This window comes from Cynocephalus volans, chromosome 1 (genome assembly GCF_027409185.1).
Source record: "Cynocephalus volans isolate mCynVol1 chromosome 1, mCynVol1.pri, whole genome shotgun sequence".
Classification (NCBI taxonomy): Eukaryota; Metazoa; Chordata; class Mammalia; order Dermoptera; family Cynocephalidae; genus Cynocephalus; species Cynocephalus volans.
This window is the reverse complement of record NC_084460.1, coordinates 248,604,487-248,616,942: the sequence shown is the minus strand read 5'-3', so window position 1 is coordinate 248,616,942 and position 12,456 is coordinate 248,604,487. Positions and strand designations below refer to the sequence as shown.

Genomic DNA, 12,456 nt, shown 5'->3' with positions numbered 1-12,456 from the left:
ACCCGTGAAGCTGCATTTTAAAGGAAGTACCTATTTCTATAGACTTTAGGCGTTAGAGCATTTTGTCAAATTAAATCTGAGTAAGGTTTGAATTGTCAGTGGGGGCAACCGTCTGGTGTGTGTAGAGGGGTGTTGTATTTTACAGCAGGAACTTCGCAGCCCCAATGAATTTCTAATTAGAATAACCACATGGGAAATATAGGCCAAAGTCCCTTGCTCCCCTTCTCAGCTTCAGGCCACAATGATGAGAGATGGGCAATAGCTTTGGCATGGGTCTTGCCTTTGAAAGGGAAGAAATCATTTTTTAGAATGAAAGAATAGATAAAAGCTAGTTATACACAGATTTTTCTCAAAGGACAAAAGGACTAGTCTCAACTTTTCTTCATTCTATTTCAGTTTTCCTTTAGCCTCTATCAAAATTCTGAGCAAAGATTTTATAATCTGTTTTGATTAGCATTAGAATATTATGTTTCAAATATTGTTAAAAATAAAAAAAGTTTCAAATTTTAATTATGGATTACAACTATTTTTTTAAAATTTATTTTTGATTATACATATTTATGGGGTACAGAGTTGACTGTCAGTATTTGTGTACAGTATGTGATGATCAAATCAGTATTACTAGCATGTTCATTATTACAAAATGTAATTATTCTTTGTGTCCCTTACCCCCCCCCCCTTCTCACCTCTAGTAACTATAGGTTTGTCCTCTCCTTCTAAAAGTTGAACATTTTATTGTGGTCTGTCTGTCTTTCCTTCTTCGCTCCCACTTATACAACTCTCTATTTTTTTTATATACTTTCTCAGGTTACACAATTTCATGTTCTATTTTTTTCAAAAGAGTATTCCTACTGCAACTCTGACCTCAGCTGCATCAGCACAGTGGCCAGAAAACCTAAGGAAGCTGGGCTTCAAAATAAGGTCTTGAAAGTGTTTCTTACTGTTATAAGAGAGTCAAAATGATTTTCTTGAGCTTTAAGTTTATATAAACATATTTACTTGCTGGAAACTTAGTTACATGAAAGGTAATGTGAAAAAATGTGAAAATGAAAAAAAAAATTTTAAAACAGCAAGAGCTAGTGATTATGTGGGACTTAGCAGAGAAGAGTATATTCTAAGTATTAATCTGCCTAAGCTGTTTTGGAACAGATGTACATGAAAGAGATACCCGGTGTTCTGTTGTGTACATCCAAAGTGAGACATCTGTTGGTGACCGTGTGGTCAGAAATAATGGAAGCAGGGGTTAAACCCCAAAATGACCTATTACTCATGTGAATTCTTGAAGGACTAATTACTCAGTAAAACATGCTGCTTTGATTCCTCAGTCTACACTTTAAGAAGAAAACTGCCTCTTTAAAAAAAACTGCTGGTACGTTCCTAAGCTGTCAAATTTGAAGGATTTTTTTTTTTTCAAATGGTGTAAAGAATCAAGTTTACTTAGTAACTGCAGGTACTATCTGCTTATAAAGTTTTTAAATGTTTTGACAGGTCTATTCATCTATCATATAAATATTCTCGAAGTTTTTAGCTTTTACAAACATTTTTTTGGAAATATGGAGTACTTCACAAATTTGTGTGGCATCCTTACACAGTGGCCGTGTTAATCTTCTCTGTATCATTCCAATTTTAGTTTATGTGCTGTTGAAGCCAGCATGGCTTTAGCTTTTTCTTAAGGTAAATTCGTCCTCACAGAAAAACAAATGCAGAGTGAATTCTCTAAAGCAGAACTGTCCGGTTAGACTTTCTACGATGGTGGGAATGCTCTGTATCTGAAATGTCCAATACAGTTGCCACCACCTACATGTGGTATTGAGCACTAGAAATTTGGCTAGTATGACTGAGGAATTGAATTTTAAATTATATTTAATTTTAATTAATTTAAATTTAATAGCCACATGTGGCTAGTGGCAACTGTGTTGGGGAACTCAGCTCTAAGCACTGAAGGTGTTTATTTCCTTTATTCCTAAGCTTTAGTTTTAATCTTTATATAGAAGGAAAGGTGTAGTTTTCAAAAAATTAACCCCAACATAGATCTGATATGGTCATATAATTTGAACTGTCTGTTCAAAGACAAAGCAATTGAGTCCAATGATACCAAAGTGTCAGAGCTCTTTAACATATTTGCATATTCAAAAAATGTTCTTATTATCTGTGAATTATTTAGCTGGTAGTATAGTTGAAGTCTTGTCAATAAAAAATCATTGTGTTATTCCTCATAGTCATTGTGATTAATTGTTTGGACTGAAATTTGGCAGTCTGTTTTTTAATAGAAGAATAGTATGTTAGAAATGGTAATTATCCTAGACTGTGTACTCTGACTCCATGAAAGTCTGCAATCTAATGTTAGTCCCCAAAATGCTACAAACACATAGCGCCATTTGAAGGCAAGCACTTTAGAAGTGGTCTGCTTCTGTGTTCCCTTCCTCTCTCCCCTTCCCACACCCCTGTGGGGCCCTTTAGGAGTGGAACTAGCTCAGAAATATTCTCCTAGGAGTGGGAAATAGTACTTTAATTGAAGCTAAGGAACATAGAAATTGACAGTCAGGTGGATGGACAAAGGTCAGTAAACCAGATAAGGTGATCCAGATGGAATTGTCCAGAGAAGGAGGTTCTGAAATGAATTGTAGAAATACAAACATGACAAAGCAAAAGGATCAAAGAGCTGGGGCAATAGGTACAGATTGGTTACACAGGAAGATATTATTGCCTAGACTGGGCATTTTTGTAGCCTCTGTAATTTGAGAAAGTGGGACCATCCTTATTTAAAGGGCCAGGGACATAGTAGGCAAACTCATTATAGCTGTGTGATCTCAGTACTAGCATACTCATCAGAACCTTGTTGCTTATTTTTCCACCTAGCCTATTACTTGACTAGGTTATTAGATTATCTCTTAGACACTGACAGGTCTATAAGCATCATCAAAGCCATAAACACAGACCTCTCAAATGCCTTCTATATGACTGTATTCCTGCCCAAGTTTGAGAGGTACTATGCCAATAATGGAGTAGTACATGCTGAACGGTTGTGTTCTGGATGTGCGTGTGTGTGTGTATGAGTGTGTGTGTGTGTGTATACACACATATATATACACATACATATATATGCTTGTATATACACACACGTGGGCTGAACAAAGGGGCGGAACTCTCAGTAGCCCTGGCTCTCTATATGCTCTTGTGTTCTCCAAATTCAGTATGTGCTGGAGGAAGTAAAAGAGAAGGAAGGGAGGAGAATGGAGTAGAAGGAAGTTAAACCTTATGCTAACTTTTTTGGTGCACTTTTCATGTGCACCAGAAGTTGAGGATCCTTCGTGTGATGAATGATTGAATCCAGAGGTTGGCAGGCAAACAGGCAGGTGTACATACAAAAAGAATTTTTTTCCAGTTGGTAAGCTTTTCGGTTTTTTTTAATCATTGGCATAGTGTTATGGACTTGTGGTAAGCCTAAAGATAGGTCTAAAATAATATACCAGCTGGCATCAGGGAATTCCTATGTACATTTCAAGATTTCCATCAAACAGTGTCCTGGAAACAACCACTGCTGCTACACAACACTGCCCAGTGCGTGATTGAGAATGATGAATAATCCATGGCATTTATTCTGCCAGGTTCTGTGCTAAGTATCTTATCTCCTTTAACCTTCTTAGTGAGACTATGCAGTCTACATGGATGTTTATCCCCATGGCCCAGAGGTGTTAGGTAACTTACCCACAGTCATACTAGTAATGGAGTTGCAGGGATTCAAAGCCGGGCAGTCTGACTCCAGAGCCTGTGCTGTATCCATCAGGCTGTGCTGCTTCTTCAATCAAGCAAGAAAGAATTCCTCCTGATGCCTTCAGGAGTCAGTGTGCTGTCTAAGTGAGTAATAGTGAAGCATCATGGTTCAAACCAAAGTCAAACACCTTTCAAACTATCATCTGACTTATTTCAGGCTTAAGACAGTTCCACTGCAGCAGCTTATTCCATTTCTCTGGCTATTTCCAATTTCTCAGTAAATGAAGAAAGTGGAAGAGATATGAGGGCACTTCAAAAAGTTCATGGAAAAATAGAATTAAAAGATAATAAAAATATTTCCCTTGTTAATGGGAATTTTAAAGTTTTTTTAAAACAATATTTTATTATGGAAACCACCGAACTCAAAGTAGAAAGAGTTATATAGTGAGCTTCCACTTACACCCCCAAGAGAGGGGAGGCTCTATGTAACAAATTATCAAGTTTGAACAGTTTACAATTTATGGCCACTGGTGTCATCCATGCCCTACCCATCCCTTTTTCTCTTGGAATAATTGGAAGCAATTCCTAGACATCATATAATTTCATCTATAAACTTCTCAGCATGTATCTCTAGGAGATAAGGATTAGAAAAATATCACAATAGAATTTTTCCAATTTAAAATAACTTAATTGGATTATTTGTTTTTTCACTGTGAAGTTGTTTGAGTTCCTTATATATTCTGGATATTAATCCCTTATCGGATGTACAGTTTGCAAATATTTCCCCCATTCCATAGGTTGTCTTTCTGCTCATTGATTGTTTCCTTTGCTGTGCAGAAGCTTTTTAGTTTGATTTTAAAAAATGGGCAAAGGAGATAATAGGCATTTTTCAAAGGAAGACATACAAATGGCCCATAGGTACATGAAAAAATGCTCAACATCACTAATTATCAGGGAAATGCAAATCAAAACCACCCTGAGGTATTGTCTCACCCCACTTAGACTGGCCATTATTAAAAAGACCAAGAATAACAAATGCTGGCAAGGATGTGGGGAAAGGGGAACTGTTCTATACTGTTGGTGGGAGTATAAATTAGCCATTATGGAGAACAGTATGGAAGTTTTTCAAACAACTACAGATAGAACTACCATACAATTCAGCAATCCAACTGCTGGGTATATACCCAAAGGAATGGAAACCATCATGTTGAAGGCATACCTGCACCCAGTTCATTGAAGCTGTGTTTACAATAGCCAAAATATGGAACCAACCTAAATGTCCATTGATGGACAACTGGACAAGGAAAATGTGGCATATATACAAAGTGGAATACTACTCAGCCATTAAAAAAGAATGAAATTCTGCCATATATAGCAACGTGGATGAGCCTGGAAAAAATTATGTTAAGTGAAGTAAATAAGCCAGACACAGAAAGAGAAATACTGCATGTCCTCACTCATAACTGGCTGCTCAGAGAGAAAGAGAACGAGAGAGAAAGAGCACAATAATATGTTGAACTTTCAGAAGGAGAGGATAAACCTAAGGATACTAAAGGTGGGGAGAAGAGAAAGGAGGGGGGTGGGGGAAGGATTGGCCAGGTAAGGGACATAAAGAATAATTATGATTTGTAATAATGAATATGCTAATAAAAAATAAAATAACTTTTATATAGTTAAATACCCAGTTAGTGTTCAGATTCTCATAATAGTTTCTCTCCTCTCTTTTTTATGTAAGTCGACATAGAAATAAGGTCCATATTGCAGTTGGTTGCTATTGCTGTCTTTTAAATCTTCTTATCCGCAGATCTTCTTCCATTTTTGAACAAACTGGATTGTCTGGCTTGTAGTTTTCCATAAGAATACGAAATGTTTATTGGGGGCAACTGCCCATGAAAGAGAAAAGGGGGAGGAAGCAGACTGGGCAGGGACAACCTTCAGACTGTGATGTCAGTCTGACACCTGCAAAGGGGGATGGAGCAGGCTAGGGCAGGGAGAGCCTCAGACCCTGATGTGGATCTGACAGCTTTGCTTATCTGTGATGATGACTTGGGGGAAAAGACTGCTTTTGGGAGTTTTGACTTGAGCAGAAATGGCCAGACCTCAGCTATGTTCAGTCACGGGGTGGAGGCTGCCTGGGAAGAGTGTGAACACAGCTCTGAAGTCGAGGTAGATCCTCAGAGTATCAGTGGCTGGAGGCTGTCAGCTAACTGCACTCCTTGCAAAGGAAAGGCAAGTTCCTCTTCAAAGGCAGATCCCAGCAACCAAGGTGACCAGTGAGGTTTATTATTATTATAAATTCAGGGATTTAAACATATTCCATATTTTAATTCACAGCAATAACTGCTCTCACTGATTCTTAAGTTGCCCCAATTTTGGATTTTTGGACCAACAGGAACCTCTTCAGCTTAACTTCAGAGGCTTTTTCAACTTAACCTCAGCTGTCTCTGACAGCTCCTTGCTTTCTGGAATGGCAAGATATTTCAGGGTCATCTTGAACATTTCGTGTCGCAGACATGGAATCAACCCTATCATCAAAGAGGACTAGTTTCTTTTATTGGGTAGAGGCGTGAGTATTTAGAGACCACAATTTGAGCACCAAGCGTGCTTTTTCCTAGAACGACCCCTATATGGCCCTCCCTACCTACATTTTTCAGAGAATCGAGTTGAGAAGTTTGTTGGGTTGTTTGTTTTTGTTTTGTTTTTTAAAGAGAAAATGCATCATGAGTTTATGCTTGTACTTCCAATTCAAGCATTTTTACTTTGTCTCCTTACTCCTACCCTTAAAATCCTCTTTCCTAACCACATTACTCATTTGCTCATCCTGCATTACATACACATAACAGAATAAGGACACCAACGCTACTATCAACAGCATCATTACTGACGGCCATTTAAGACAGTGCTACAATTGTCCATTGTTCATAGAGTGCCCACTACGAGGGGTGTGTTCTTAAATAACTGTGCCTTAAAGACACTTGGAATAATTCCTGTGATGTTATACCCCCAACTTGATATGCAGAAATATTTGTTCCATTTTGCTTTTGATTTTTTAGGCATTGCTCTTTTAAAATTCAACTTTATTTAATAATTACGTAAAATATTTACATGGCTACAAAGTTAAATCTAGTAAACAAGCTATGTTATAGGAAGCTTTTATCTGTGTCCCTTCTACCCTTTTCCTTCCTTCCTATTATAGATAAGCTTATTTGTTCTTTTCAAGTTTTTGGTTTATTCTTTTATTTTTAAAATATAGACAAACAGACATAAATTCTTTATATTATTGCACCCCCACTCAGCTTCTTAAATGCATGGTAGAATATCATACATTATTTTTCCTCCTTGATTTCTTTTGCAAGTGACTAGCAAAATCTCCAAACAGAAGGGAAACAGCTTGAAAAATGCATACACTGGAGAAATAGCTCCTGATGGACTGTATATTGAGCCCTATTAAGCCTAAGTTCTATGTTTTCAGAATCTCTCCTTCTGTGTCCTGTTTCTTATTAGAGTGGAGGCTACTTAAAATAATCATAGTTTAAAGTCTTCTATTTTCAGAAAATATTATTAAATGTTGGTAAATAAAGTTATGATCTTTGTGCATTCATAATATTTAAGTATTATTGAAATGTAAAAAGTCAGTGAAACAGTAATTTGTAAATACATCAATTTTTGTATGTGGAAAATAACTTTATACCATTTTAAACTTAGAAAGAGTTCTTTATTAAAATCTCCGTGTTGGTATTTTTTTTTTGTCTAATATAAATAACTAATATTTACCCCAAATTAAGCTTTTAAGTTTACTAAGGGTTATGAATGCACAATGCAAAGCACTTTTTAGTGTCCATCTGTGCAGAAAGAATAAGATCAATAAAATCGAGCAGCTGTGAGCATGTATTGGTTTCCTTATATTTTAAGTATGTTTTCATGTTTTGAAAGCGTAAAGGGATGATAGTATATGTTTTGTTGTGGTTTTCATTATATAGATAAAAACTTATTGCAGTTATAATCTTCATGGATGTAACATTTTAAAAGTCCCATTCATAGCCCATTTTTCTTAGATAATGTTTTATTTAAATACAGTAAACTAATGTGGATACATTTTTTAGAGAAGAAATTTTTTCTCTAAAAATCATTTTTATTTCTTAAATTTGGCATTTTTTATATCTGGGGAAAAAACATCTGTCTTGGTACTCTAGCTTCTGAACTGAAGATAGATATATCATTTTCCAGGTTGTTTTAATATTTTACACTAGGGCCTAACCTACTTTGTTATTTATTGCAAACAAGGAAATATCTTACGAGTAAACTTTATTTTTCTGAAATCTTCTTGGTACTTGAGCACCTTCCTAGGATGCCAGACTCATCTTGCATCCAGCTGTTCTGTGTTGAAAATATGTATATTGACACTCTAAGTGCTTTTTCAAATTTGGCTTTCTTGGAGTATTATGTGAGTTCCAACAATTAGTATGGAAAGCTATGGAATGCCTGTTGGCTTTGACGTTTTAAAATCCTTCTGTCAATAGCATTTAATTAGCATCCATTGTGTACGTTCTACACTTTTGGGTGATATGACTACTTCTAAAGGAATATCCTAGAAGATCTCAGCCTTCTGAGATGGAAGTGATAGTACACTTACTAAGTTATGTGCTGCTTTACATTAAAATAACAATTCAGCAGTTACCTATTGCTTAGCTACTGGATATAGGACACCAGGTTGAGACCATTGATATTGATTTTTTTTTTTTTTTTTGACCGGTAAGGGGATCGCAACACTCGGCATGGTGTGGTCTGCACCATGCTCAGCCAGTGAGTGCACCGGCCATCCCTATATAGGATCTGAACCCGTGGCCTTGGCGCTACCAGCGCCGCACTCTCCCGAGTGAGCCACGGGGCCGGCCCGAGAACGTTGATTTTGAAGTGAAGAATTCTCATTCATATCTTAAACTAACCAGCTATTGTCATTAGCTTTGAGAATAACAAGCATCTTCACCCTTGTTCTTGGGTAGACTGGAAAAATCAGAAAACCCATATTGGAGATCCTTACAAAAACTTCAGTATTCTAATTTGGCTAGTGTTTTGCCTTTATAAGAGTCTCAGTAAAATCAGTTGAAATGCAAACTGAACATTCAACATACTGTCTAACATGTTCAACTTACTCTTAAACAGTACCATATCCTGGATATAACCTAATTTTATTTTTCACCTTAACGAAAGTACTGGTCATTATTGCTGCTACTGATGCTCTTTTGTCTGCATATACTGTTGCAACATAATGTGTGTGCATTTGATACGGACATTACCATATTGCCATAAGGAGCTGCTATTATTTTAGACACCAGCTGATTCCATGATAGGGTCAGATTTCTTTAACATATGCTTATGTTTTTGTACAAGTGACCCCAAGAAACATCTGCTAGTTTTTTTGTGGTATCTACTGTTTCTTTTTTAGAATTTGACCTATCAGTCACTTTTTAATGTGAATATACAGTATTTCATTAGAGTAGGCTCCCTTTCTGGTTTTTATGCTCTCGATATTCACTAACAATATTGAGTTAGTAGTTTTATGGCATAATTCAGAAAGAAACTGAAGCTGCCTGTGTATCTATTTTAAAAACATCTTCTCATGATTGTGCTTTTAACTTTTTTTGTCACCAATTGATACTTTAAAATAGAAAAGTCTCCTTTTAATGGATCCTGTGCTAATTGCTAATCTTTCTTAGCATCTTTGATGGGTATGTGAGGTCAAGCAAAAAAAAAAAGTGAAGTTTCTACAAAGTGAAATATTTGCTATTTGGAAACTAGAGAAATTTCTAGTTAACAGAAATCATTGGTTATTCAAGGGTACTTCAAAAAGTTCATGTAAAAATAGAATGGAAGATAATAAGAATCTTTCCCTGAGCTTTTTGAAGTACCTTCTTATAATTGAAATCCCTTCTTCCTTTACTCGGTTTGGCATAATTTTGACGGAGAACAGCAACAATCTAGGATTTCCATTGTCTGACCTTCTCTTCACTACTTTCTTCTTTGTTTCTCTTACTTCTTTAAAGACATATCTGTTTATAAAAAGAAAGTAATATGACGTTTTATTTATGATACTTAAGCCTGGAACATCAATAAAATGAAAAATAAACTTTCTCTGAATAACAATGTTTGTCCATGCTTTTCAGTGCAAAATATATAGATAGATAGATAGATAGATAGATAGATAGATAGATAGATAGATAGATAGATAGATTCTTTCCACCCTCTTTTATTTTATTAGAGGACATTATCAATGAATTTTTGTGTTAGCTACACAATTGATAACAAACCTAAACCCAATAAAGTGAATATGCATGAGAAGTGTAGTCCTAGGCCACAGTACTGTGCATACCTGGGTTGTTAGGATAATAACTAGAACTGTTTACTTTTATCTTCTACTCCTCTGCTTTCTCTGCCTCAGCTGCTGGCCTCCCTCAGACTCTAAGCATGTCGTCATTTACATCTTCCTGCACATTCAGTTGCCCTTGCAGCTCTTAGTTCCCCCTGTCCCTTGGGTGACTTATGTCATTAGGACAACCTTCTGTCTCCCTGCTTGCCACCACTTGGCTGAAACTGAGCTAAGGCCCTTGCCAGTTGCCATAGGTGCTGCCCCCTCCTGTGGCTCAGCTTTGGCCTCTGTGGTATCTGTGTGCCTTCTACTACTGCAAAACTCAGCTCTGCCAGAGGTGGCAGGATTACTGAAAGCTTTGGTTTCTGTGATAAAATCTCAGCAAGGCTGTGTTGAGTGCCTAAGTAGCTTTTCATTTAGACCCAAAATAGGAGAGCCAGAGGCCTTTGTGTCCCTTGAGAAAGAGGGATTTCCCTCAGCCTTCTGGGCCCAACACTCCACCATTTAAATGGCTGGTGGGCTGGATCCAAAGGGGAATGTAATTCCCCCAAATTGTGATTTAGAGCCCCTTTGTGACTGGAGTAGGACCACATATGGGAAGTCTCCAGTGACTTTTCTTGCCTCTTGTGGAGCAGGCAATTTACTTTCAGTCATAGCTTCCCACCCCGAGTCCCCCCTACCCCATTCCAGGCACTGGAGGAACTGTAGGATGGGGGAGGACATTGATGAAAAGGGTCTTCAGGTACTATGTATATTTGGAGTAATATCTGATGTATAAAAGACTATTTGGCAATTTTCATTTGACACTCATTACTGCCTATACTTTTTGCTGTTAGTTTTTAGTACAGTAAATTTTGTCCGTACCATCGTGGGGGTGGGAAAAATAGAAATATATTTCTGTTAACTTTGTATGGTGCCTGACATGATACCCTGAACAGTTGGGCCCGTAATTGTTTACTTGATGCTCTTTTAAAGTCAATTATATCATGGGAAATTGAAGAATAGCAAAATTAATTTGCTTAAGCATTCTTTAGGAAATCTTGCTTGAATGTTCACTAGAGAAACATTGGGTTTCTCCCTTAAAGGACAGGCTTTGTTTTGTTTTTAATAAGACACACTCTTTATAATTAAAACAAAATCCCAGTGTTAAGGGATTACTGTTTTAAATAAATGGATTTCTTTCCTTTGTTTCTCTGATCCCTATATATGAGAATAAATCTAATGGTGTCTTAGGATAATAAATATTTCCAGATTAAAAAGTTCTCTTAACCACTATATTTTAATCATGCTTCCCAAAGTTAGTGGATGATGATATAGAACGTAATATTAGGTCAGGAATTTATTTTAGATTTGGGAAAGGCAAAGATACAGAAACTGGTTAAGAACAACAGAAGCTGTGGGAACATGCTTTTTAAAGGGTGATGTACCTATCTTTGCAATAATTTATTCAAAAATATAAATAAACTCCTTATTTGCATAATTTTATTTAATCTGTCCTCAAAATACTATATTAAGTAGTATATATTTCTTATTTCAGATAAATGCTTTCCTGAAATGGTATTTTAATATCTGAGGATGGTTTAGTTTGAAAATGGGTAGGATTAAAAAGATACAGGGAAAAGCAAAATATAATGTCCAGCAAGGTTACTTTTAGAAAAACTCTCAAAATAAGTTCTATTCCCCTTTCCTTCTCTTTTTTCTTTCTGTACTCCAGAGCCTTTTTTGAGACTTTTAAATCATCTGTGAGCCTGGGGGTGGGGGTGGGTGAGGAATGGGAGACAGATAAACGTCAGGGTGGGTGGTAAAAAGGGGGAGTGCTTTGCTTGAGACAGTCTTTCTCCATATGGGACCTTCTTAAAATCCTCCCTCATCCCCTTAAATCAGAACTGTGCCAGGGGAGGCATTTGCAGGGGGAGGGGAATGAGGTGTGGAGGTGATTGAAGGGCCATTATTCTAGTTGGTCACTTCTGGGCTTTGAACCTTTTCAAACTGACCTGTTTCTCTACTTAGTCTCAGTCTTGACTCAACTTTCTAGGCATAGCTATGCTGGGTTCTCCTGGGTTTGGAAGCTCAAGGAGGCACTGGTTCTAGTTCCAATACAAGACTTTTAAAGAACCAGTGGAAATCTGGGAGCAAAAATATCAAGGACTTTTGAGAGATTTTTAATTTGACTCTTCAGGCAGGCAACATGAAAAAGAATATTAATGGCACTTTCAAATCCTACACAGTGTTCTGAGTTACCTTCATATGTCCCCCTAGACCATATTGCATTTCTTGCTATCTTAACTAATTCCCACCTAAAATAATTTGATAGCCTCCCTATGTAACTTTAGCATTCTAGTTAATAATAAGCCAAACAATTTAAAATTTTTCTC

At 36.7% G+C, this 12,456-nt stretch overlaps 1 protein-coding gene and 1 non-coding gene across 2 annotated transcripts in view; one reads left to right on the top strand and one right to left on the bottom strand.

Moving 5' to 3' along the window:
- Positions 1–12,456, top strand: part of CERKL (ceramide kinase like) — a 120,851-nt gene that overhangs the window by 7,407 nt on the left and 100,988 nt on the right. The gene's annotated exons all lie outside the window — the stretch shown is intronic.
- Positions 1,548–1,654, bottom strand: LOC134365323 (U6 spliceosomal RNA). The gene has a single exon (XR_010022032.1). It is a non-coding gene; the product is annotated as a U6 spliceosomal RNA (small nuclear RNA).